Below are 25,565 nucleotides of genomic sequence, written 5' to 3'. Positions count from 1 at the left end.
GTGATTCTACGTTTTCCAATCCGACGAAAACTCATAGTCAATTGTAACGTTCAGGGAATCCTAATGACGATGGAGCACACAAATTGAGTCGAGATTCAATACATCGACCTCCAGCCGACTTGTCTCCAAGGGTATATTGCTGCCTCGGGCACCTTATGGTCGTTCTCCTGTGAGTCTAGATTTTCGAATCCGACGCAAAAATGATAGTTAATTGTAACGTTCAGGGCCTTCTAATGACGATGGAACACTCAAATTGCGTCGAGATTCAATACATCGGCCTCCAGCCGACTTGTCTCCAAGGGGATAGCGCTGCCTCGGGCACCACATGGTCCGTCTCCGGTGATTCTACGCTTTCGAATCCGACGCAAAACTCATAGTTAATTGTAACGTTCAGGGCCTCCTAATGACGATGGAGCACACAAATTGAGTCGAGATTCAATACATCGGCCTCCAGCCGACTTGTCTCCAAGGGGATATCGCTGCCTCGGGCACCACATGTTCCTTCTCCGGTGATTCTACTTTTTCCAATCCGACGAAAACTCATAGTCAATTGTAACGTTCAGGGAATCCTAATGACGATGGAGCACACAAATTGAGTCGAGATTCAATACATCGACCTCCAGCCGACTTGTCTCCAAGGGTATATTGCTGCCTCGGGCACCTTATGGTCGTTCTCCTGTGAGTCTAGATTTTCGAATCCGACGAAAAACTGTTAGTTAATTGTAAGGTTTAGGGCCTCCTAATGACGATGGAACACTCAAATTGCGTCGAGATTCAATACATCGGCCTCCAGCCGACTTGTCTCCAAGGGTATATTGCTGCCTCGGGCACCTTATGGTCGTTCTCCTGTGAGTCTAGATTTTCGAATCCGACGCAAAAATGATAGTTAATTGTAACGTTCAGGGCCTTCTAATGACGATGGAACACTCAAATTGCGTCGAGATTCAATACATCGGCCTCCAGCCGACTTGTCTCCAAGGGGATAGCGCTGCCTCGGGCACCACATGGTCCGTCTCCGGTGATTCTACGCTTTCGAATCCGACGCAAAACTCATAGTAAATTGTAACGTTCAGGGCCTCCTAATGACGATGGAGCACACAAATTGAGTCGGGATTCAATACATCGGCCTCCAGCCGACTTGTCTCCAAGGGTCTATTGCTGCCTCGGGCACCTTATGGTCGTTCTCCTGTGAGTCTAGATCTTCGAATCCGACGCAAAAATGATAGTTAATTGTAACGTTCAGGGCCTTGTAATGACGATGGAACACTCAAATTGCGTCGAGATTCAATACATCGGCCTCCAGCCGACTTGTCTCCAAGGGTCTGTTGCTGCCTCGGGCACCTTAGGGTCGTTCTCCTGTGAGTTTAGGTTATCGAATCCGACGCAAAAATGATAGTTAATTGTAACGTTTAGGGCCTCCTACTGACGATGGGACACTAAAATTGCGTCGAGATTCAATAAATCGTCCTCCAGCCGACTTGTCTCCATGGGGATATTACTGCCTCCGGCCTCTTATGCTCGCTCTCATGTGAGTCTAGATTTTCGAATCCGTCGCGAAACTGATAGTTAATTTCAACGTTCAGGGCCTCCTAATGACGATGGAACACTCACATTGCGTCGAGATTCAATACATCGGCCTCCAGCGGACTTGTCTCCAAGGGGATATTGCTGTCTCGAGCACCGTATGAACTTCTCCTGTGAGTAGATTTTCGAATCCGACGCTAAAATGATTGTTAATTGTAACGTTCATGGCCTCCTAATGACGATGGAACACTCAAATTGCCTCAAGAATCAATACATCGGTTTCCAGCCGACTTGTCTCAAAGGGTCTATTGCTGCCTCGAGCACCGTGTGAAATTCTCCTGTGAGTAGATTTTCGAATCCGACGCATAAATGATAGTTAAATGTAACGTTCAGGGACTCCTAATGACGATGGAACACTCAAATTGCGTCGAGAGTCAATACATCGATCTCCAGTCGACTTGTATCCAAGGGGATATTGCAGTCTCGTGCACCATATGATCTATCTCCGGTTAGTAGATTTTCGAATCTTACGCTAAAATGATAGTTAACTGTAACGTTCAGGGCCTCCTAATGCCGATGGAACACTCAAATTGCGTCGAGATTCAATACATCGGCCTCCAGCCGCCTTGTCTCCAAGGGTCTATTGCTGCCTCGGGCACCTTAAGGTCGTTCTCCTGTGAGTCTAGATTTTCGAATCCGACGCAAAAGTGATAGTTAATTGTAACGTTTAGGGCCTCCTAATGACGATGAGACACTCAAATTGCGTCGAGATTCAATACATCGTTCTCCAGCCGACTTGTCTCCATGGGGATATTACTGCCTCCGGCCTCTTATGTTCACTCTCATGTGAGTCTAGATTTTCGAATCCGACGCGAAACTGATTGTTAATTGTAACGTTCAGGGCTTCCTAATGACGATGGAACACTCTAATTGCCTCGAGATTCAATACATCGGCATTCAGCCGATTTGTCTCCATGGGTGTATTGCTGCCTCGGGCACCATGTGGTCCGTCTCCTGTGAGTCTAGATTCTCGAATCCGACGCGAAACTGATAGTTAATTGTAAGGTTCAGGGCCTCCTAATAAAGATGGAACATTTAAACTGCGTCAAGATTCAATACATCGACCTACAGTCGACTTGTATCCAAGGGGATATTGCAGTCTCGTGCACCATATGATCCTTCTCCTGTTAGTAGATTTTCGAATCCGACGCAAAAATGATAGTGAATTGTCACGTTCAGGGCCTCCTAATGCCGATGGAACACTCAAATTGCGTCGAGATTCAATACATCGGCCTCCAGCCGACTTGTCTCCAAGGGTCTATTGCTGCCTCGGGCACCTAATGGTCGTTCTCCTGTGATTCTAGATTTTCGAATCCGACGCAAAAATGATAGTTAATTGTAACGTTCAGGGCTTTCTAATGACGATGGAACAATCAAATTGCGTCGAGATTCAATACATCGGCCTCCAACCGACTTGTCTCCAAGGGGATATCGCTGCCTCGGGCACCACATGGTCCGTCTCCGGTGATTCTACGTTTTCGAATCCGACACAAAACTCATAGTTAATTGTAACGTTCAGGGCCTCCTAATGCCGATGGAACACTCAAATTGCGTCGAGATTCAATACATCGGCCTCCAGCCGACTTGTCTCCAAGGGTCTATTGCTGCCTCGGGCACCTTATAGTCGTTCTCCTGTGAGTCAAGATTTTCGAATCCGACGCAAAAATGATAGTTAATTGTAACGTTCAGGGCCTTGTAATGACGATGGAACACTCAAATTGCGTCGAGATTCAATACATCGGCCTCCACCCGACATGTCTCCAAGGGTTTGTCGCTGCCTCGGGCACCTTATGGTCGTTAACCTGTGAGTTTAGATTATCGAATCCGACGCAAAAATGATAGTTAAATGTAACGTTTAGGGCCACCTAATGACGATGGGACACTCAAATTGCGTCGAGATTCAATACATCGTCCTCCAGCCGACTTGTCTCCATGGGGATATTACTGCATCCGGCCTCTTATGTTCGCTATCATGTGAGTCTAGATTTTCGAATCCGACGCGAAACTGATTGTTAATTGTAACGTTAAGGGCTTCCTAATGACGATGGAACACTCAAATTGCCTCGAGGCTCAATACATCGGCATTCAGCCGATTTGTCTCCAAGGGTCTATTGATGCCTCGGGCACCTTATGGTCGTTCTCCTGTGAGTCTAGATTTTCGAATCCGACGCAAAAATGATAGTTAATTGTAACGTTCAGGGCCTTGTAATGACGATAGAACACTCAAATTGCGTCGAGATTCAATACATCGGCCTCCAGCCGACTTGTCACCAAGGGTCTGTTGCTGCCTCGGGCACCTTATGGTCGTTCTCCTGTGAGTTTAGATTATCGAATCCGACGCAAAAATGACAGTTAATTGTAACGTTTAGGGCCTCCTAATGACGATGGAACACTCAAATTGCGTCGAGATTCAATACATCGCCCTCCAGCCGACTTGTCTCCAAGGGTCTGTTGCTGCCTCGGGCACCTTATGGTCGTTCTCCTGTGAGTTTAGATTATCGAATCCGACGCAAAAATGATAGTTAAATGTAACGTTTAGGGCCTCCTAATGACGATGGAACACTCAAATTGCGTCGCGATTCAATACATCGGCCTCCAGCCCACTTGTGTCCAAGGGGATATTGCTGTCTCGGGCCTCTCATGTTCGTTCTCATGTGAGTCTAGATTTTCGAATCCGACGCGACACTGATTGATAATTGTAACGTTCAGGGCTTCCTAATGACGATGGAACACTCAAATTGCGTCGAGATTCAATACATCGACCTCCAGTAGACCTGTATCCAAGGGAATATTGCAGTCTCGTGCACCATATGATCCTTCTCCTGTTAGTAGATTTTCGAATCCGACGATAAAATGATACTTAATATTAACGTTCAGGGCCTCCTAATGACGATGGAACACTCAAATTGCGACGAGATTCAATACATCGTCCTCCAGCCGACTTGTCTCCATGGGGATATTACTGCCTCCGGCCTCTTATGTTCGCTCTCATGTGAGTGTAGATTTTCGAATCCGACGCTAAAATGATAGTTAATTGTAACGTTCAGGAACTCCTAAAGACGATGGAACACTCAAATTGCCTCGAGATTCAATACATCGGCATTCAGCCGATTTGTCTCCAAGGGTCTATTGCTGCCTCGGGCACCGTATGGTCGTTCCCCTGTGAGTCTACATTTTAGAATCCGACGCGAAACTGATAGTTAAATGTAATGCTCAGGGCCTCTTAATGACGATGGAACACTCAAATTGCGTCGAGAGTCAATACATCTTCCTCCAGCCGACTTGTCTACAAGGGGATATTGCTGCCTCGGGCTCCATGTGGTCCGTCTCCTGTGAGTCTAGATTTTCGAATCCGACGCGAAACTGATAGTTAATTGTGAGGTTCAGGGCCTCCTAATGACGATGGAACACTCAAATTGCGTCGAGATTCAATACATCGGCCTCCAGCCGACTTGTCTCCAAGGGTCTGTTGCTGCCTCGGGCACCTTATGGTCGTTCTCCTGTGAGGTTAGATTATCGAATCCGACGCAAAAATGACAGTCAATTGTAACGTTTAGGGCCTCATAATGACGATGGAACACTCAAATTGCTTCGAGATTCAATACATCGGCCTCCAGCCGACTTGTCTCCAAGGATCTGTTGCTGCCTCGGGCACCTTATGGTCGTTCTCCTGTGAGTTTAGATTATCGAATCCGACGCAAAAATGATAGTTAATTGTAACGTTTAGGGCCTCCTAATGACGATGGAACACTCAAATTGCGTCGAGATTCAATACATCGGCCTCCACCCCACTTGTCTCCAAGGGGATATTGCTGTCTCGGGCCTCTTATGTTCGCTCTCATGTGAGTCTAGATTTTCGAATCCGACGCGAAACTGATTGATAATTGAAACGTTCAGGGCTTCCTAATGACGATGGAACACTCAAATTGCGTCGAGATTCAATACATCGACCTCCAGTCGACCTTTATCCAAGGGGATATTGCAGTCTCGTGCACCATATGATCCTTCTCCTGTTAGTAGATTTTCGAATCCGACGATAAAATGATAGTTAATTGTAACGTTCAGGGCCTCCTAATGACGATGGAACTTTCAAATTGCGACGAGATTCAATACATCGTCCTCCAGCCGACTTGTCTCCAAGGGTCTATTGCTGCCTCGGGCACCAAATGGTCGTTCTCCTGTGAGTCTAGATTTTCGAATCCGACGCATAAATGATAGGTAATTGTAACGTTCAGGGACTCCTAATGACGATGGAACACTCAAATTGCGTCGAGAGTCAATACATCGACCTCCAGTCGACTTGTATCCAAGGGGATAATGCAGTCTCGTGCACCATATGATCCTTCTCCTGTTAGTAGATTTTCGAATCCGACGCTAAAATGATAGTTAACTGTAACGTTCATTGCCTCCTAATGCCGATGGAACACTCAAATAGCGTCGAGATTCAATACATCGGCCTCCAGCCGACTTGTCTCCAAGAGTCTATTGCTGCCTCGGGCACCTTATGATCGTTCTCCTGTGAGTCTAGATTTTCGAATCCGACGCAAAAATGATAGTTAATTGTAACGTTAACGTTCAGGGCCTTGTAATGACGATGGAACACTGAAATTGCGTCGAGATTCAATACATCGGCCTCCAGCCGACTTGTCTCCAAGGGCCTGTTGCTGCCTCGGGCATCTTATGGCCGTTCTCCTGTGAGTTTAGATTATCGAATCCGACGCATAAATGATAGTTAATTGTAACGTTCAGGAACTCCTAAAGACGACGGAACACTCAAATTGCGTCGAGAGTCAGTACATCGACCTCCAGTCGACTTGTATCCGAGGGGATATTACAGTCTCGTGCACCATATGATCCTTCTCCTGTTAGTAGATTTTCGAAACCGACGCTAAAATGATAGTTAACTGTAACGTTCAGGGCCTCCTAATGCCGATGGAACACTCAAATTGCGTCCAGATTCAATACATCGGCCTCCAGCCGACTTGTCTCCAAGGGTCTATTGCTGCCTCGTGCACCTTATTGTCGTTCTCCTGTGAGTCTAGATTTTCGAATCCGACGCAAAAATGATAGTTAATTGTAACGTTCAGGTCCTTGTAATGACGATGGAACACTCTAATTGCGTCGAGATTCAATACATCGGCCTCCAGCCGACTTGTCTCCAAGGGTCTGTTGCTGCCTCGTGCACCATATGATCCTTGTCCTGTTAGTAGATTTTCGAATCCGACGCTAAAATGATTGTTAACTGTAACGTTTAGGGCCTCCTAATGACAATGGGACACTCAAATTGCGTCGAGATTCAATACATCGTCCTCCAGCCGACTTGTCTCCATGGGGATATTACTGCCTCCGGCCTCTTATGTTCGCTCTCATGTGAGTGTAGATTTTCGAATCCGACGCGAAACTGATTGTTAATTGTAACGTTCAGGGCTTCGTAGTGACGATGGAACACTCAAAATGCCTCGAGATTCAAAACATCGGCATTCAGCCGATTTGTCTCCAAGGGTCTATTGCTGCCTCGGGCACCGTATGGTCGTTCCCCTGTGAGTCAACAATTTAGAATCCGACGTGAAACTGATAGTTAAATGTAATGCTCAGGGCCTCTACATGACGATAGAACACTCAAATTGCGTCGAGAGTCAATACATCTTCCTCCAGCCGACTTGTCTACAAGGGGATATTGCTGCCTCGGGCTCCATGTGGTCCGTCTCCTGTGAGTCTAGATTTTCGAATCCGACGCGAAACTGATTGATAATTGTAACGTTCAGGGCTTCCTAATGACGATGGAACATTCAAATTGCGTCGAGATTCAATACATCGACCTCCAGTCGACTTGTATCCAAGGGGATATTGCAGTCTCGTGCACCATATGATCCTTCTCCTGTTAGTAGATTTTCGAATCCGATGATAAAATGATAGTTAATTGTAACGTTCAGGGCCTCCTAATGACGATGGAACACTCAAATTGCGACGAGATTCAATACATCGTCCTCCAGCCGACTTGTCTCCAAGGGTCTATTGCTGCCTCGGGCACCTTATGGTCGTTCTCCTGTGAGTCTAGATTTTCGAATCCGACGCAAAAATGATAGTTAATTGTAACGTTCAGGGCCTTGTAATGACGATGGAACACTCAAATTGCGTCGAGATTCAATACATCGGCCTCCAGCCGACTTGTCTCCAAGGGTCTGTTGCTGCCTCGTGCACCATATGATCCTTGTCCTCTTAGTAGATTTTCGAATCCGACGCTAAAATGATAGTTAACTGTAACGTTTAGGGCCTCCTAATGACGATGGGACACTCAAACTGCGTCGAGATTCAATACATCGTCCTCCAGCCGACTTGTCTCCATGGGGATATTACTGCCTCCGGCCTCTTATGTTCGCTCTCATGTGAGTGTAGATTTTCGAATCCGACGCGAAACTGATTGTTAATTGTAACGTTCAGGGCCTCCTAATGACGATGGAACACTCAAATTGCCTCGAGATTCAATACATCGGCATTCAGCCGATTTGTCTCCAAGTGTCTATTGCTGCCTCGGGCACCGTATGGTCGTTCCCCTGTGAGTCAACATTTTAGAATCCGACGCGAAACTGATAGTTAAATGTAATGCTCAGGGCCTCTTAATGACGATGGAACACTCAAATTGCGTCGAGAGTCAATACATCTTCCTCCAGCCGACTTGTCTACAAGGGGATATTGCTGCCTCGGGCTCCATGTGGTCCGTCTCCTGGGAGTCTAGATTTTCGAATCCGACGCGAAACTGATAGTTAATTGTGAGGTTCAGGGCCTCCTAATGACGATGGAACACTCAAATTGCGTCGAGATTCAATACATCGACCTCCAGCCGACTTGTCTCCAAGGGTCTATTGCTGCCTGGGGCACCTTATCGTCGTTCTCCTGTGAGTCTAGATTTACGAATCCGACGCAAAAATGATAGTTAATTGTAACGTTCAGGGCCTTGTAATGACGATGGAACACTCAAATTGCGTCGAGATTCAATACATCGGCCTCCAGCCGACTTGTCTCCAAGGGGATATTGCTGTCTCGGGCACCATATGGTCGTTCTCCTGTGAGTCTAGATTTTCGAATCCGACGCAAAAATGATAGTTAATTGTAACGTTCAGTGCCTTCTAATGACGATGGAACACTCAAATTGCGTCGAGATTCAATACATCGGCCTCCAGCCGACTTGTCTCTAAGGGGATATCGCTGCCTCGGGCACCACATTGTCCGTCTCCGGTGATTCTACGATTTCGAATCCGACGCAAAACTCATAGTTAATTGTAACGTTCAGGGCCTCCTATTGGTGATGGAACACTCAAATTGCGTCGAGATTCAATACATCGACCACCAGCCGACTTGTCTCCAAGGGTCTATTGCTGCCTCGGGCACCTTATGGTCGTTCTCCTGTGAGTCTAGATTTTCGAATCCGACGCAAAAATGATAGTTAATTGTAACTTTCAGGGCCTTGTAATGACGATGGAACACTCAAATTTGTCGAGATTCAATACATCGGCCTCCAGCCGACTTGTCTCCGAGGGTCTAATGCTGCCTCGGGCACCTTATGATCCTTCTGTGAGTCTAGATTTTCGAATCCGACGCGAAACTGATAGTTAATTGTAACGTTCAGGGCCTCCTAATGGCGATGGAACACTCAAATTGCGACGAGATTCAATATATCGGCCTCCAGCCGACTTGTCTCCAAGGGGATATTGCTGTCTCGGGCACCATATGGTCGTTCTCCTGTGAGTCTAAATTTTCGAATCCGACGCAAAAATGATAGTTAATTGTAACGTTCAGGGCCTTCTAATGACGATGGAACACTCAAATTGCGTCGAGATTCAATACATCGGCCTCCAGCCGACTTGTCTCTAAGGGGTCATCGCTGCCTCGGGCACCACATTGTCCGTCTCCGGAGATTCTACGATTTCGAATCCGACGCAAAACTCATAGTTAATTGTAACGTTCAGGGCCTCCTATTGGCGATGGAACACTCAAATTGCGTCGAGATTCAATACATCGACCACCAGCCGACTTGTCTCCAAGTGTCTATTGCTGCCTCGGGCACCTTATGGTCGTTCTCCTGTGAGTCTAGATTTTCGAATCCGACGCAAAAATGATAGTTAATTGTAACTTTCAGGGCCTTGTAATGACGATGGAACACTCAAATTGCGTCGAGATTCAATACATCGTCCTCCAGCCGACTAGTCTCCAAGGGTCTGTTGCTGCCTCGGGCACCTTATGGTCGTTCTCCTGTGAGTTTAGATTATCGAATCCGACGCAAAAATGATAGTTAATTGTAACGTTTAGGGCCTCCTAATGACGATGGAACACTCAAATTGCGTCGATATTCAATACATCGGCCTCCAGCCGACTTGTCTCCAAGGGTCTATTGCTGCCTCGGGCACCTTATGGTCGTTCTCCTGTGAGTCTACATTTTCGAATCCGACGCAAAACTCATATTTAATTGTAACGTTCAGGGCCTCCTAATGACGATGGAACACTCAAATTGCGTCAAGAATCAATACATCGGTTTCCAGCCGACTTGTCTCCAAGGGTCCATTGTTGCCGCGGGCACCTTATGGTCGTTCTCCTGTGAGTCTAGATTTTCAAATCCGACGCAAAAATGATAGTTAATTGTAACGTTTAGGGCCTCCTAATGACGATGGGACACTCAAATTGCATCGAGATTCAATACATCGTCCTCCAGCCGACTTGTCTCCATGGGGATATTACTGCCTCCGGCCTCATATGTTCCCTCTCATGTGAGTCTAGATTTTCGAATCCGACGCGAAACTGATTGTTCATTGTAACATTCAGGGCTTCCTAATGACGATGGAACACTCAAATTGCCTCGAGATTCAATACATCGGCATTCAGCCGATTTGTCTCCAAGGGTCTATTGCTGCCTCGGGCACCGTATGGTCGTTCCCCTGTGAGTCAACATTTTAGAATCCGACGCGAAACTGATAGTTAAATGTAATGCTCAGGGCCTCTTAATGACGATGGAACACTCAAATTACGTCGAGATTCAATACATCGGCCTCCAGCCGACTTGTCTCTAAGGGGATATCGCTGCCTCGGGCACCACATTGTCCGTCTCCGGTGATTCTACGATTTCGAATCCGACGCAAAACTCATAGTTAATTGTAACGTTCAGGGCCTCCTATTGGCGATGGAACACTCAAATTGCGTCGAGATTCAATACATCGACCACCAGCCGACTTGTCTCCAAGGGTCTATTGCTGCCTCGGGCACCTTATGGTCGTTCTCCTGTGAGTCTAGATTTTCGAATCCGACGCAAAAATGATAGTTAATTGTAACTTTCAGGGCCTTGTAATGACGATGGAACACTCAAATTTGTCGAGATTCAATACATCGGCCTCCAGCCGACTTGTCTCCGAAGGTCTAATGCTGCCTCGGGCACCTTATGATCCTTCTGTGAGTCTAGATTTTCGAATCCGACGCGAAACTTATAGTTAATTGTAACGTTCAGGGCCTCCTAATGACGATGGAACACTCAAATTGCGTCGAGATTCAATACATCGGCCTCCAGCCGACTTGTCTCCAAGGGGATATTGCTGTCTCGGGCACCATATGGTCGTTCTCCTGTGAGTCTAGATTTTCGAATCCGACGCAAAAATGATAGTTAATTGTAACGTTCAGGGCCTTCTAATGACGATGGAACACTCAAATTGCGTCGAGATTCAATACATCGGCCTCCAGCCGACTTGTCTCTAAGGGGATATCGCTGCCTCGGGCACCACATTGTCCGTCTCCGGTGATTCTACGATTTCGAATCCGACGCAAAACTCATAGTTAATTGTAACGTTCAGTGCCTCCTATTGGCGATGGAACACTCAAATTGCGTCGAGATTCAATACATCGACCACCAGCCGACTTGTCTCCAAGGGTCTATTGCTGCCTCGGGCACCTTATGGTCGTTCTCCTGTGAGTCTAGATTTTCGAATCCGACGCAAAAATGATAGTTAATTGTAACTTTCAGGGTCTTGTAATGACGATGGAACACTCAAATTGCGTCGAGATTCAATACATCGTCCTCCAGCCGACTAGTCTCCAAGGGTCTGTTGCTGCCTCGGGCACCTTATGGTCGTTCTCCTGTGAGTTTAGATTATCGAATCCGACGCAAAAATGATAGTTAATTGTAACGTTTAGGGCCTCCTAATGACGATGGAACACTCAAATTGCGTCGATATTCAATACATCGGCCTCCAGCCGACTTGTCTCCAAGGGTCTATTGCTGCCTCGGGCACCTTATGGTCGTTCTCCTGTGAGTCTAGATTTTCGAATCCGACGCAAAACTCATATTTAATTGTAACGTTCAGGGCCTCCTAATGACGATGGAACACTCAAATTGCGTCAAGAATCAATACATCGGTTTCCAGCCGACTTGTCTCCAAGGGTCTATTGTTGCCTCGGGCACCTTATGGTCGTTCTCCTGTGAGTCTAGATTTTCAAATCCGACGCAAAAATGATAGTTAATTGTAACGTTTAGGGCCTCCTAATGACGATGGGACACTCAAATTGCGTCGAGATTCAATACATCGTCCTCCAGCCGACTTGTCTCCATGGGGATATTACTGCCTCCGGCCTCATATGTTCGCTCTCATGTGAGTCTAGATTTTCGAATCCGACGCGAAACTGATTGTTAATTGTAACGTTCAGGGCCTTGTATTGATGATGGAACACTCAAATTGCGTCGAGATTCAATACATCGGCCTCCAGCCGACTTTTCTGCAAGGGTCTGTTGCTGCCTCGGGCACCTTATGGTCGTTCTCTTGTAAGTCTAGATTTTCGAATCCGACGCTAAAATGATAGTTCATTATAACGTTCAGGGCGAACTAATGACGATGGAACATTAAAATTGCGTCGATATTCAGTACATCGGCCTCCAGTCGATTTGTCTCCAAGGGGTATATTGCTGTCTCGAGCACCGTATGAACTTCTCATGTGAGTAGATTTTCGAATCCGACGCTAAAATGATTGTTAATTGTAACGTTCAGGGCCTCCTAATGACGATGGAACACTCAAATTGCGTCAAGAATCAATACATCGGTTTCCAGCCGACTGGTCTCCAAGGGTCTATTGCTGCCTCGGGCACCTTATGGTCGTTCTCCTGTGAGTCTAGATTTTCGAATCCGACGCATAAATGATAGTTAATTGTAACGTTCAGGGACTCCTAAAGACGGTGGAACACTCAAATTGCGTCGAGAGTCTATACATCGACCTCCAGTCGACTTGTATCCAAGGGGATATTGCAGTCTCGGGCACCATATGATCCTTCTCCTGTTAGTAGATTTTCGAATCCGACGCTAAAATGATAGTTAACTGTAACGTTCAGGGCCTCCTAATGCCGATGGAACACTCAAATTGCGTCGAGATTCAATACATCGGCCTCCAGCCGACTTCTCTCAAAGGGTCTATTGCTGCCTCGGGCACCTTATGGTCGTTCTCCTGTGAGTCTAGATTTTCGAATCCGACGCAAAAATGATAGTTAATTGTAACGTGCAGGGCCTTGTAATGACGATGGAACACTCAAATTGCGTCGAGATCCAATACATCGGCCTCCAGCCGACTTGTCTCCAAGGGTCTGTTGCTGCCTCGGGCACCATATGGTCATTCTCCTGTGAGTTTTGATTATCGAATCCGAAGCAAAACTGCTAGTTAATTGTAACGTTCAGGGCATCCTAAAGACGATGGAGCACTCAAATTGCGTCGCGATTCAATACATCGTCCTCCAGCGGACTTGTATCCAAGGGGATATTGCAGTCTCGTGCACCATATGATCCTTCTCCTGATAGTAGATTTTCGAATCCGACGCTAAAATAATAGTTAACTGTAACGTTCAGGGCCTCCTAATGCCGATGGAACACTCAAATTGCGTCGAGATTCAATACATCGGCCTCCAGCCGACTTGTCTCCAAGGGTCTGTTGCTGCCTCGGGCACCTTATGGTCGTTCTCCTGTGAATCTAGATTTTCGAATCCGACGATAAAATGATAGTTAATTGTAACGTTCAGGGCCTCTTAATGACGATGGAACGCTCAAATTGCGACGAGATTCAATACATCGTCCTCCAGCCGACTTGTCTCCAAGGGTCTATTGCTGCCTCGGGCACCATATGGTCGTTCTCCTGTGAGTCTAGAGTTTCGAATCCGACGCTAAAATGATTGTTAATTCTAACGTTCAGGGCCTCCTAATGACGATGGAACACTCAAATTGCGTCAAGAATCAATTCATCGGTTTCCAGCCGACTGGTCTCCAAGGGTCTATTGCTGCCTCGGGCACCTTATGGTCGTTCTCCTGTGAGTCTAGATTTTCGAATCCGACGCATAAATGATAGTTAATTGTAACGTTCAGGGACTCCTAAAGACGGTGGAACACTCAAATTGCGTCGAGAGTCTATACATCGACCTCCAGTCGACTTGTATCCAAGGGGATATTGCAGTCTCGGGCACCGAATGATCCTTCTCCTGTTAGTAGATTTTCGAATCCGACGCTAAAATGATAGTTAATTGTAACGTTCAGGGCCTCTTAATGACGATGGAACGCTCAAATTGCGACGAGATTCAATACATCGTCCTCCAGCCGACTTGTCTCCAAGGGTCTGTTGCTGCCTCGGGCACCTTATGGTCGTTCTCCTGTGAATCTAGATTTTCGAATCCGACGCTAAAATGATAGTTAATTGTAACGTTCAGGGCCTCCTAATGCCGATGGAACACTCAAATTGCGTCGAGATTCAATACATCGTCCTCCAGCCGATTTGTCTCCAAGGGGATATTGCTGCCTCGGGCACCAATTGGTCCGTCTGCTGTGAGTCTAGATTTTCGAATCCGACGCGAAACTGATAGTTAATTGTAACGATCAGGGCCTCCTAATGACGATGGAACACTCAAATTTCGTCGAGATTCAATACATCGGACTCCAGCCGACTTGTCTCCAAGGGGATATTGCTGTCTCGGGCACCTTATGGTCGTTCTCCTGTGAGTCTAGATTTTCGAATCCGACGCAAAAATGATAGGTAATTGTAACGTTCAGGGCCTTCTAATGACGATGGAACACTCAAATAGCGTCGAGATTCAATACATCGGCCTCCAGCCGACTAGTCTCCAAGGGGATATCGCTGCCTCGGGCACCACTTGGTCCGTCTCCGGTGAATCTACGATTTCGAATCCGACGCAAAACTCATAGTTAATTGTAACGTTCAGGGCCTCCTATTGGCGATGGAACACTCAAATTGCGTCGGGATTCAATACATCGACCACCAACCGACTTGTCTCCAAGGGTCTATTGCTGCCTCGGGCACCTTATGGTCGATCTCCTGTGAGTCTAGATTTTCGAATCCGACGCAAAAATGATAATTAATTGTAACTTTCAGGGCCTTGTAATGACGATGGAACACTCAAATTGCGTCGAGATTCAATACATCGGCCTCCAGCCGACTAGCCTCCAAGGGTCTGTTGCTGCCTGGGGCACCTTATGGTCGTTCTCCTGTGAGTTTAGATTATCGAATCCGACGCAAAAATGATAGTTAATTGTAACGCTTAGGGCCTCCTAATGACGATGGAACACTCAAATTGCGTCGATATTCAATACATCGGCCTCCAGCCGACTTGTCTCCAAGGGTCTATTGCTGCCTCGGGCACCTTATGGTCGTTCCCCTGTGAGTCTAGATTATCGGATCCGACGAAAAACTCATAGTCAATTGTAACGTTCATGGCCTCCTAATGACGATGGAACACTCAAATTGCGTCAAGAATCAATACATCGGTTTCCAGCCGACTTGTGTCCAAGGGTCTATTGTTGCCTCGGGCACCTTATGGTCGTCCTCCTGTGAGTCTAGATTTTCGAATCCGACCCAAAAATGATAGTTAATTGTAACGTTTAGGGCCTCCTAATGACGATGGGACACTCAAATTGCGTCGAGATTCAATACATCGTCCTCCAGCCGACTTGTCTCCATGGGGATATTACTGCCTCCGGCCTCTTATGTTCGCTCTCATGTGAGTCCAGATTTTCGAATCCGACGCGAAACTGATTGCTAATTGTAACGTTCAGGGCCTTGTAATGACGATGGAACACTCAAATTGCGTCGAGATTCATTACATCGGCCTCCAGCCGACTTGTCTCCAAGGGTCTGTTGCTGCCTCGGGCACCTTATGGTCGTTCTCATGTAAGTCTAGATTTTCGAATCCGACGCAAAAATGATAGTTCATTATAACGTTCAGGGCGACCTAATGACGATGGAACACTCAAATTGCGTCGATATTCAGTACATCGTCCTCCAGTCGATTTGTCTCCAAGGGGTATATTGCTGTCTCGAGCACCGTATGAACTTCTCCTACGAGTAGATTTTCGAATCCGACGCTAAAATGATTGTTAATTGTAACGTTCAGGGCCTCCTAATGACGATGGAACACTCAAATTGCGTCAAGAATCAATACATCGGTTTCCAGCCGACTGGTCTCCAAGGGTCTATTGCTGCCTCGGGCACCTTATGGTCGTTCTCCTGTGAGTCTAGATTTTCGAATCCGACGCATAAATGATAGTTAATTGTAACGTTTAGGGACTCCTAAAGACGGTGGAACACTCAAATTGCTTTGAGAGTCAATACATCGACCTCCAGTCGACTTGTATCCAAGGGGATATTGCAGTCTCGTGCACCATATGATCCTTCTCCTGTTAGTAGATTTTCGAATCCGACGCTAAAACGATAGTTAACTGTAACGTTCAGGGCCTCCTAATGCCGATGGAACACTCAAATTGCGTCGAGATTCAATACATCGGCCTCTAGCCGACTTTTCTCCAAGGGTCAATTGCTGCCTCGGGCACCTTATGGTCGTTCTCTTGTAAGTCTAGATTTTCGAATCCGACGCATAAATGATAGTTAATTGTAACGTTCAGGGCCTCCTAATGCCGATAGAACACTCAAATTGCGTCGAGATTCAATACATCGGCCTCCAGCCGACTTGTCTCCAAGGGTCTATTGCTGCCTCGGGAACCTTATGGTCGTTCTCCTGTGAGTCTAGATTTTCGAATCCGACGCAAAAATGATAGTTAATTGTAACGTGCAGGGCCTTGTAATGACGATGGAACACTCAAATTGCGTCGAGATTCAATACATCGGCCTCCAGCCGACTTGTCTCCAAGGGTCTGTTGCTGCCTCGGGCACCTTATGGTCGTTCTCCTGTGAGTTTAGATTATCGAATCCGACGCAAAACTGCTAGTCAATTGTAACGTTCAGGGCCTCCTAAAGACGATGGAGCACTCAAATTGCGTCGCGATTCAATACATCGTCCTCCAGCGGACTTGTATCCAAGGGGATATTGCGGGTTCGTGCACCATATGATCCTTCTCCTGTTAGTAGATTTTCGAATCCGACGCTAAAATGATAGTTAACTGTAACGTTCAGGGCCTCCTAATGCCGATGGAACACTCAAATTGCGTCGAGATTCAATACATCGGCCTCCAGCCGACTTGTCTCCAAGGGTCTGTTGCTGCCTCGGGCACCTTATGGTCGTTCTCCTGTGAGTCTAGATTTTCGAATCCGACGATAAAATGATAGTTACTTGTAACGTTCAGGGCCTCCTAATGACGATGGGACACTCAAATTGCGTCGAGATTCAATACATCAGCCTCCAGCCGACTTGCCTCCAAGGGTCTGTTGCTGCCTCGGGCACCTTATGGTCGTTCTCCTGTGAGTTTAGATTATCGAATCCGACGCAAAAATGATAGTTAATTGTAACGTTTAGGGCCTCCTAATGACGATGGGACACTCAAATTACGTCGCGATCCAATACATCGTCCTCCAGCCGACTTGTCTCCAAGGGTCTAATGCTGCCTCGGGCACAATATGATCCTTCTCCTTTGTGTCTAGATTTTCCAATCCGACGCATAAATGATAGTGAATAGTAACGTTCAGCGCCTCCTGATGACGATAGAACTCTCAAATTGCGTCGAGATTCAATACATCGTCCTCCAGCCGACTTGTCTCCAAGGGTCTATTGCTGCCTCGGGCACCAAATGGTCCGTCTCCTGTGAGTCTGGATTTTTGAATCCGACGCGAAACTGATAGTTAATTGTAACGTTCAGGGCCTCCTAATGCCGATGGAACACTCAAATTGCGTCGAGATTCAATACATCAGCCTCCAGCCGACTTGCCTCCAAGGGTCTGTTGCTGCCTCGGGCACCTTATGGTCGTTCTCCTGTGAGTTTAGATTATCGAATCCGACGCAAAACTCATAATTAATTGTAACGTTTAGGGCCTCCTAATGACGATGGGACACTCTAATTGCGTCGAGATTCAATACATCGTCCTCCAGCCGACTTGTCTCCAAGGGTCTAAGGCTGCCTCGGGCACCTTATGGTCGTTCTCCTGTGAGTCTAGATTTTCGAATCCGACGCAAAAATGATAGGTAATTGTAACGTTCAGGGCCTTCTAATGACGATGGAACACTCAAATAGCGTCGAGATTCAATACATCGGCCTCCAGCCGACTAGTCTCCAAGGGGATATCGCTGCCTCGGGCACCTCTTGGTCCGTCTCCGGTGAATCTACGATTTCGAATCCGACGCAAAACTCATAGTTAATTGTAACGTTCAGTGCCTCCTATTGGCGATGGAACACTCAAATTGCGTCGGGATTCAATACATCGACCACCAACCGACTTGTCTCCAAGGGTCTATTGCTGCCTCGGGCACCTTATGGTCGATCTCCTGTGAGTCTAGATTTTCGAATCCGACGCAAAAATGATAATTAATTGTAACTTTCAGGGCCTTGTAATGACGATGGAACACTCAAATTGCGTCGAGATTCAATACATCGGCCTCCAGCCGACTAGTCTCCAAGGGTCTGTTGCTGCCTGGGGCACCTTATGGTCGTTCTCCTGTGAGTTTAGATTATCGAATCCGACGCAAAAATGATAGTTAACTGTAACGCTTAGGGCCTCCTAATGACGATGGAACACTCAAATTGCGTCGATATTCAATACATCGGCCTCCAGCCGACTTGTCTCCAAGGGTCTATTGCTGCCTCGGGCACCTTATGGTCGTTCCCCTGTGAGTCTAAATTTTCGGATCCGACTATGAACTCATAGTCAATTGTAACGTTCATGGCCTCCTAATGACGATGGAACACTCAAATTGCGTCAAGAATCTATACATCGGTTTCCAGCCGACTTGTGTCCAAGGGTCTATTGTTGCCTCGGGCACCTTATGGTCGTCCTCCTGTGAGTCTAGATTTTCGAATCCGACCCAAAAATGATAGTTAATTGTAACGTTTAGGGCCTCCTAATGACGATGGGACACTCAAATTGCGTCGAGATTCAATACATCGTCCTCCAGCCGACTTGTCTCCATGGGGATATTACTGCCTCCGGCCTCTTATGTTCGCTCTCATGTGAGTCCAGATTTTCGAATCCGACGCGAAACTGATTGCTAATTGTAACGTTCAGGGCCTTGTAATGACGATGGAACACTCAAATTGCGTCGAGATTCATTACATCGGCCTCCAGCCGACTTGTCTCCAAGGGTCTGTTGCTGCCTCGGGCACCTTATGGTCGTTCTCATGTAAGTCTTGATTTTCGAATCCGACGCAAAAATGATAGTTCATTATAACGTTCAGGGCGACCTAATGACGATGGAACACTCAAATTGCGTCGATATTCAGTACATCGTCCTCCAGTCGATTTGTCTCCAAGGGGTATATTGCTGTCTCGAGCACCGTATGAACTTCTCCTACGAGTAGATTTTCGAATCCGACGCTAAAATGATTGTTAATTGTAACGTTCAGGGCCTCCTAATGACGATGGAACACTCAAATTGCGTCAAGAATCAATACATCGTTTTCCAGCCGACTGGTCTCCAAGGGTCTATTGCTGCCTCGGGCACCTTATGGTCGTTCTCCTGTGAGTCTAGATTTTCGAATCCGACGCATAAATGATAGTTAATTGTAACGTTTAGGGACTCCTAAAGACGGTGGAACACTCAAATTGCTTTGAGAGTCAATACATCGACCTCCAGTCGACTTGTATCCAAGGGGATATTGCAGTCTCGTGCACCATATGATCCTTCTCCTGTTAGTAGATTTTCGAATCCGACGCTAAAACGATAGTTAACTGTAACGTTCAGGGCCTCCTAATGCCGATGGAACACTCAAATTGCGTCGAGATTCAATACATCGGCCTCCAGCCGACTTTTCTCCAAGGGTCAATTGCTGCCACGGGCACCTTATGGTCGTTCTCTTGTAAGTCTAGATTTTCGAATCCGACGCATAAATGATAGTTAATTGTAACGTTCAGGGCCTCCTAATGCCGATAGAACACTCAAATTCCGTCGAGATTCAATACATCGGCCTCCAGCCGACTTGTCTCCAAGGGTCTATTGCTGCCTCGGGAACCTTATGGTCGTTCTCCTGTGAGTCTAGATTTTCGAATCCGACGCAAAAATGATAGTTAATTGTAACGTGCAGGGCCTTGTAATGACGATGGAACACTCAAATTGCGTCGAGATTCAATACATCGGCCTCCAGCCGACTTGTCTCCAAGGGTCTGTTGCTGCCTCGGGCACCTTATGGTCGTTCTCCTGTGAGTTTAGATTATCGAATCCGACGCAAAACTGCTAGTCAATTGTAACGTTCAGGGCCTCCTAAAGACGATGGAGCACTCAAATTGCGTCGCGATTCAATACATCGTCCTCCAGCGGACTTGTATCCAAGGGGATATTGCGGGTTCGTGCACCATATGATCCTTCTCCTGTTAGTAGATTTTCGAATCCGACGCTAAAATGATAGTTAACTGTAACGTTCAGGGCCTCCTAATGCCGATGGAACACTCAAATTGCGTCGAGATTCAATACATCGGCCTCCAGCCGACTTGTCTCCAAGGGTCTGTTGCTGCCTCGGGCACCTTATGGTCGTTCTCCTGTGAGTCTAGATTTTCGAATCCGACGATAAAATGATAGTTAATTGTAACGTTCAGGGCCTCCTAATGACGATGGGACACTCAAATTGCGTCGAGATTCAATACATCAGCCTCCAGCCGACTTGCCTCCAAGGGTCTGTTGCTGCCTCGGGCACCTTATGGTCGTTCTCCTGTGAGTTTAGATTATCGAATCCGACGCAAAAATGATAGTTAATTGTAACGTTTAGGGCCTCCTAATGACGATGGGACACTCAAATTACGTCGCGATCCAATACATCGTCCTCCAGCTGACTTGTCTCCAAGGGTCTAATGCTGCCTCGGGCACAATATGATCCTTCTCCTTTGTGTCTAGATTTTCCAATCCGACGCATAAATGATAGTGAATAGTAACGTTCAGCGCCTCCTGATGACGATAGAACTCTCAAATTGCGTCGAGATTCAATACATCGTCCTCCAGCCGACTTGTCTCCAAGGGTCTATTGCTGCCTCGGGCACCAAATGGTCCGTCTCCTGTGAGTCTGGATTTTTGAATCCGACGCGAAACTGATAGTTAATTGTAACGTTCAGGGCCTCCTAATGCCGATGGAACACGCAAATTGCGTCGAGATTCAATACATCAGCCTCCAGCCGACTTGCCTCCAAGGGTCTGTTGCTGCCTCGGGCACCTTATGGTCGTTCTCCTGTGAGTTTAGATTATCGAATCCGACGCAAAACTCATAATTAATTGTAACGTTTAGGGCCTCCTAATGACGATGGGACACTCTAATTGCGTCGAGATTCAATACATCGTCCTCCAGCCGACTTGTCTCCAAGGGTCTAATGCTGCCTCGGGCACCTTATGGTCGTTCTCTTGTAAGTCTAGATTTTCGAATCCGACGCAAAGATGATAGTTAATTGTAACGTTCAGCGCCTCCTAATGACGATAGAAGACTCAAATTGCGTCGAGATTCAATACATCGTCCTCCAGCCGATTTGTCTCCAAGGGGATATTGCTGCCTCGGGCACCAAATGGTTCGTCTGCTGTGAGTCTAGATTTTCGAATCCGACGAAAAACTGATAGTTAATTGTAACATTCAGGGCCTCCTAATGACGATGGAACACTCAAATTGCGTCGCGATCCAATACGTCGTCCTCCAGCCGACTTGTCTCCAAGGGGATATTGCTGCCTCGGGCACCAAATGGTCCGTCTGCTGTGAGTCTAGATTTTCGAATCCGACGAAAAACTGATAGTTAATTGTAACATTCAGGGCCTCCTAATGACGATGGAACACTCAAATTGCGTCGCGATCCAATACGTCGTCCTCCAGCCGACTTGTCTCCAAGGGTCTAATGCTGCCTCGGGCACCTTATGGTCGTTCTCCTGTGAGTCTAGATTTTCGAATCCGACGCATAAATGAAAGTTAATTGTAACGTTCAGGGACTCCTAAAGTCGATGGAACACTCAAATTGCGTCGAGAGTCAATACATAGACCTCCAGTCGACTTGTATCCAAGGGGATATTGCAGTCTCGGGCACAATATGATCCTTCTCCTGTGAGTCTAGATTTTCGAATCCGAAGCAAAAATGATAGTTAATTGTAACGTTCAGGGCCTGCTAATGCCGATGGAACACTCAAATTGCGTCGAGATTCAATACATCGGCCTCCAGCCGACTTGTCTCCAAGGGTCTGTTGCTGCCTCGGGCACCTTATGGTCGTTCTCCTGCGAGTTTACATTATCGAATCCGACGCAAAAATGATAGTTAATTGTAACGTTTAGCGCCTCCTAATGACGATGGGACACTCAAATTGCGTCGAGATTCAATACATCGTCCTCCAGCCGACTTGTCTCCAAGGGTCTAATGCTGCCTCGGGCACCTTATGGTCGTTCTCTTGTAAGTCTAGATTTTCGAATCCGACGCACAAAATGATAGTTAATTGTAACGTTCAGGGCCTCCTAATGACGATGGGACACTCAAATTGCGTCGAGATTCAATACATCGTCCTCCAGCCGACTTGTCTCCAAGGGTCTAATGCTGCCTCGGGCACCTTATTGTCGTTCTCCTGTGAGTCTAGATTTTCGAATCCGACGCAAAAATGATAGTTAATTGTAACGTTCAGGGCCTTCTAATGACGATGGAACACTGAAATTGCGTCGAGATTCAATACATCGGCCTCCAGCCGACTTGTCTCCAAGGGGATATCGCCGCCTCGGGCACCAGATGGTCCGTCTCCGGTGATTCTACGTTTTCGAATCCGACGCAAAACACATAGTTAATTGTAACGTTCAGGGCCTCCTATTGGCGATGGAACAGTCAAATTGCGTCGAGATTCAATACATCGACCTCCAGCCGACTTGTCTCCAAGGGGATATTGCTGCATCGGGCACCTCATGGTCGTTCTCCTATGAGTTTAGATTTTCGAATCCGACGAAAAACTGATAGTTAATTGTAACATTCAGGGCCTCCTAATGCCGATGGAAAACTCAAATATCGTCGAGATTCAACACATCGTCCTCCAGCCGACTTGTCTCCAAGAGTCTATTGCTGCCTCGGGCACCTTATGGTCGTTCTCCTGTGAGTCTAGGATTTCGAATCCGACGCAAAAATGATAGTTAATTGTAACGTTTAGGGCCTCCTAATGACGATGGAACACTCAAATTGCGTCGAGATTCAATACATCGGCCTCCAGCCGACTTGTCTCCAAGGGTCTATTGCTGCCTCGGGCACCTTATGGTCGTTCTCCTGTGAGTTTAGATTATCGAATCCGACGCAAAACTCATAGTTAATTGTAACGTTTAGGGCCTCCTAATGACGATGGGACACTCAAATTGCGTCGAGATTCAATACATCGTCCTCCAGCCGACTTGTCTCCAAGGGTCTAATGCTGCCTCGGGCACCTTATGGTCGTTCTCTTGTGAGTCTAGATTTTCGAATCCGACGCAAAAATGATAGTTAATTGTAACGTTCAGCGCCTCCTAATGACGATAGAAGACTCAAATTGCGTCGAGATTCAATACATCGTCCTCCAGCCGACTTGTCTCCAAGGGTCTAATGCTGCCTCGGGCACCTTATGGTCGTTCTCCTGTGAGTCTAGATTTTCGAATCCGACGCATAAATGAAAGTTAATTGTAACGTTCAGGGACTCCTAAAAACGATGGAACACTCAAATTGCGTCGAGAGTCAATACATCGTCCTCCAGCCGACTTGTCTCCAAGGGTCTAATGCTGCCTCGTGCACCTTATGGTCGATCTCTTGTAAGTCTAGATATTCGAATCCGACGCAAAAATGATAGTTAATTGTAACGTTCAGGGCCTCCTAATGACGATGGGACACTCAAATTGCGTCGATATTCAATACATCGTCCTCCAGCCGACTTGTCTCCAAGGGTCTAATGCTGCCTCGGGCACCTTATTGTCGATCTCCTGTGGGTCTAGATTTTCGAATCCGACGCAAAAATGATAGTTAATTGTAACGTTCAGGGCCTTCTAATGACGATGGAACACTGAAATTGCGTCGAGATTCAATACATCGGCGTCCAGCCGACTTGTCTCCAAGGGGATATCGCCGCCTCGGGCACCAGATGGTCCGTCTCCGGTGATTCTACGTTTTCGAATCCGGCGCAAAACACATAGTTAATTGTAACGTTCAGAGCCTCCTATTGACGATGGAACACTCAAATTGCGTCGAGATTCAATACATCGGCCTCCAGCCGACTTTCCAAGGGTTTGTTGCTGCCTCGGGCACCTTACGGTCGTTCTCCTGTGAGTCTAGATTTGCGAATCCGACGCTTAACTGACAGTTAATTGTAATGTTCAGCGCCTCCTAAATATGGTGGAACACTCAAATTGCGTCGAGAGTCAATACATCGTCCTCCAGTCGACTTGTCTCCAAGGGTCTATTGCTGCCTCGGGCACCATATGGTCCTTCTCCTGTGAGTCTAGATTTTCGAATCCGACGCGAAACTGATAGTTAATTGTAACGTTCAGGGCCTCCTAATGACGATGGAGTACTCAAATTGCGTCCCGATTTAATACATCGTCCTCCAGCGTACTGGTCTCCAGGGGGATATTGTTGCTTCGGGCACCTTATGGTCTGTCTCCAGTGAGTCTAGATTTTCGAATCCGACGAAAAACTGATAGTTAATTGTAACATTCAGGGCGACCTAGTTACGATAGAACACTCAAATTGCGTCGCGATCCAATACATCTTTCTCCAGCGGACTTGTCTCCGAGGGTCTATTGCTGCCTCGGGCACCTTATGGTCGTTCCCCTGTGAGTCTATATTTTGAATCCGACGCAAAACTGATAGTTAATTTAATGTTCAGGGCCTCCTAATGACGATGGAACACTCAAATTGCGTCGAGATTCAATACATCGGCCTCCAGCCGACCTTCTTCAAGGGGATATTTTTGCCTCGGGCACCATATGGTCCGTCTCCTATGAGTCTTGATTTTCGTATCCGACGCAAAAATGATAGTTAATTGTAACGTTCAGCACCTCCTAATGACGATGGAACACTCAAATTGCGTCGAGAGTCAATACATCGACCTCCAGCCGACTTGTCTACAAAGCCTCGGGCACCTTATGGTCCGTCTCCAGTGAGTCTAGATTTTCGAACCCGACGAAAAACTGATAGTTAATTGTAACATTCAGGACCTCCTAATGACGATGGAACACTCAAATTGCGTCGCGATGCAATACATCGTCCTCCAGCCGACTTGTCCCCAAGGGTCTATTGCTGCCTCGGGCACCTTATGATCGTTCTCCTGTGAGTCAAGATTTTCGGACCCGACGCAAAACTGATAGTTAATTGTAACGCTCAGGGGCACATAATGACGATGGAACACTCAAATTGCGTCGAGATTCAATACATCGGCCTCCAGCCGACTTGTCTCCAACGGTCTGTTGTGCCACGGGCACCTTACGATCGTTCTCCTGTGAGTCTAGATTTGCGAATCCGACGCGAATCAGATAGTTATTTGTAACGTTCAGGGCCTCCTAATGACGATGGAGCATTCAAATTGCGTCGCGATTCAATACATCGTCCTCCAGCGGACTGGTCTCCAA

This window comes from Schistocerca serialis, unplaced genomic scaffold (assembly GCF_023864345.2).
Source record: "Schistocerca serialis cubense isolate TAMUIC-IGC-003099 unplaced genomic scaffold, iqSchSeri2.2 HiC_scaffold_1393, whole genome shotgun sequence".
Taxonomy (NCBI): Eukaryota; Metazoa; Arthropoda; class Insecta; order Orthoptera; family Acrididae; genus Schistocerca; species Schistocerca serialis.
The sequence above is the reverse complement of the archived record's forward strand: the minus strand, read 5'-3'. Positions refer to the sequence as shown.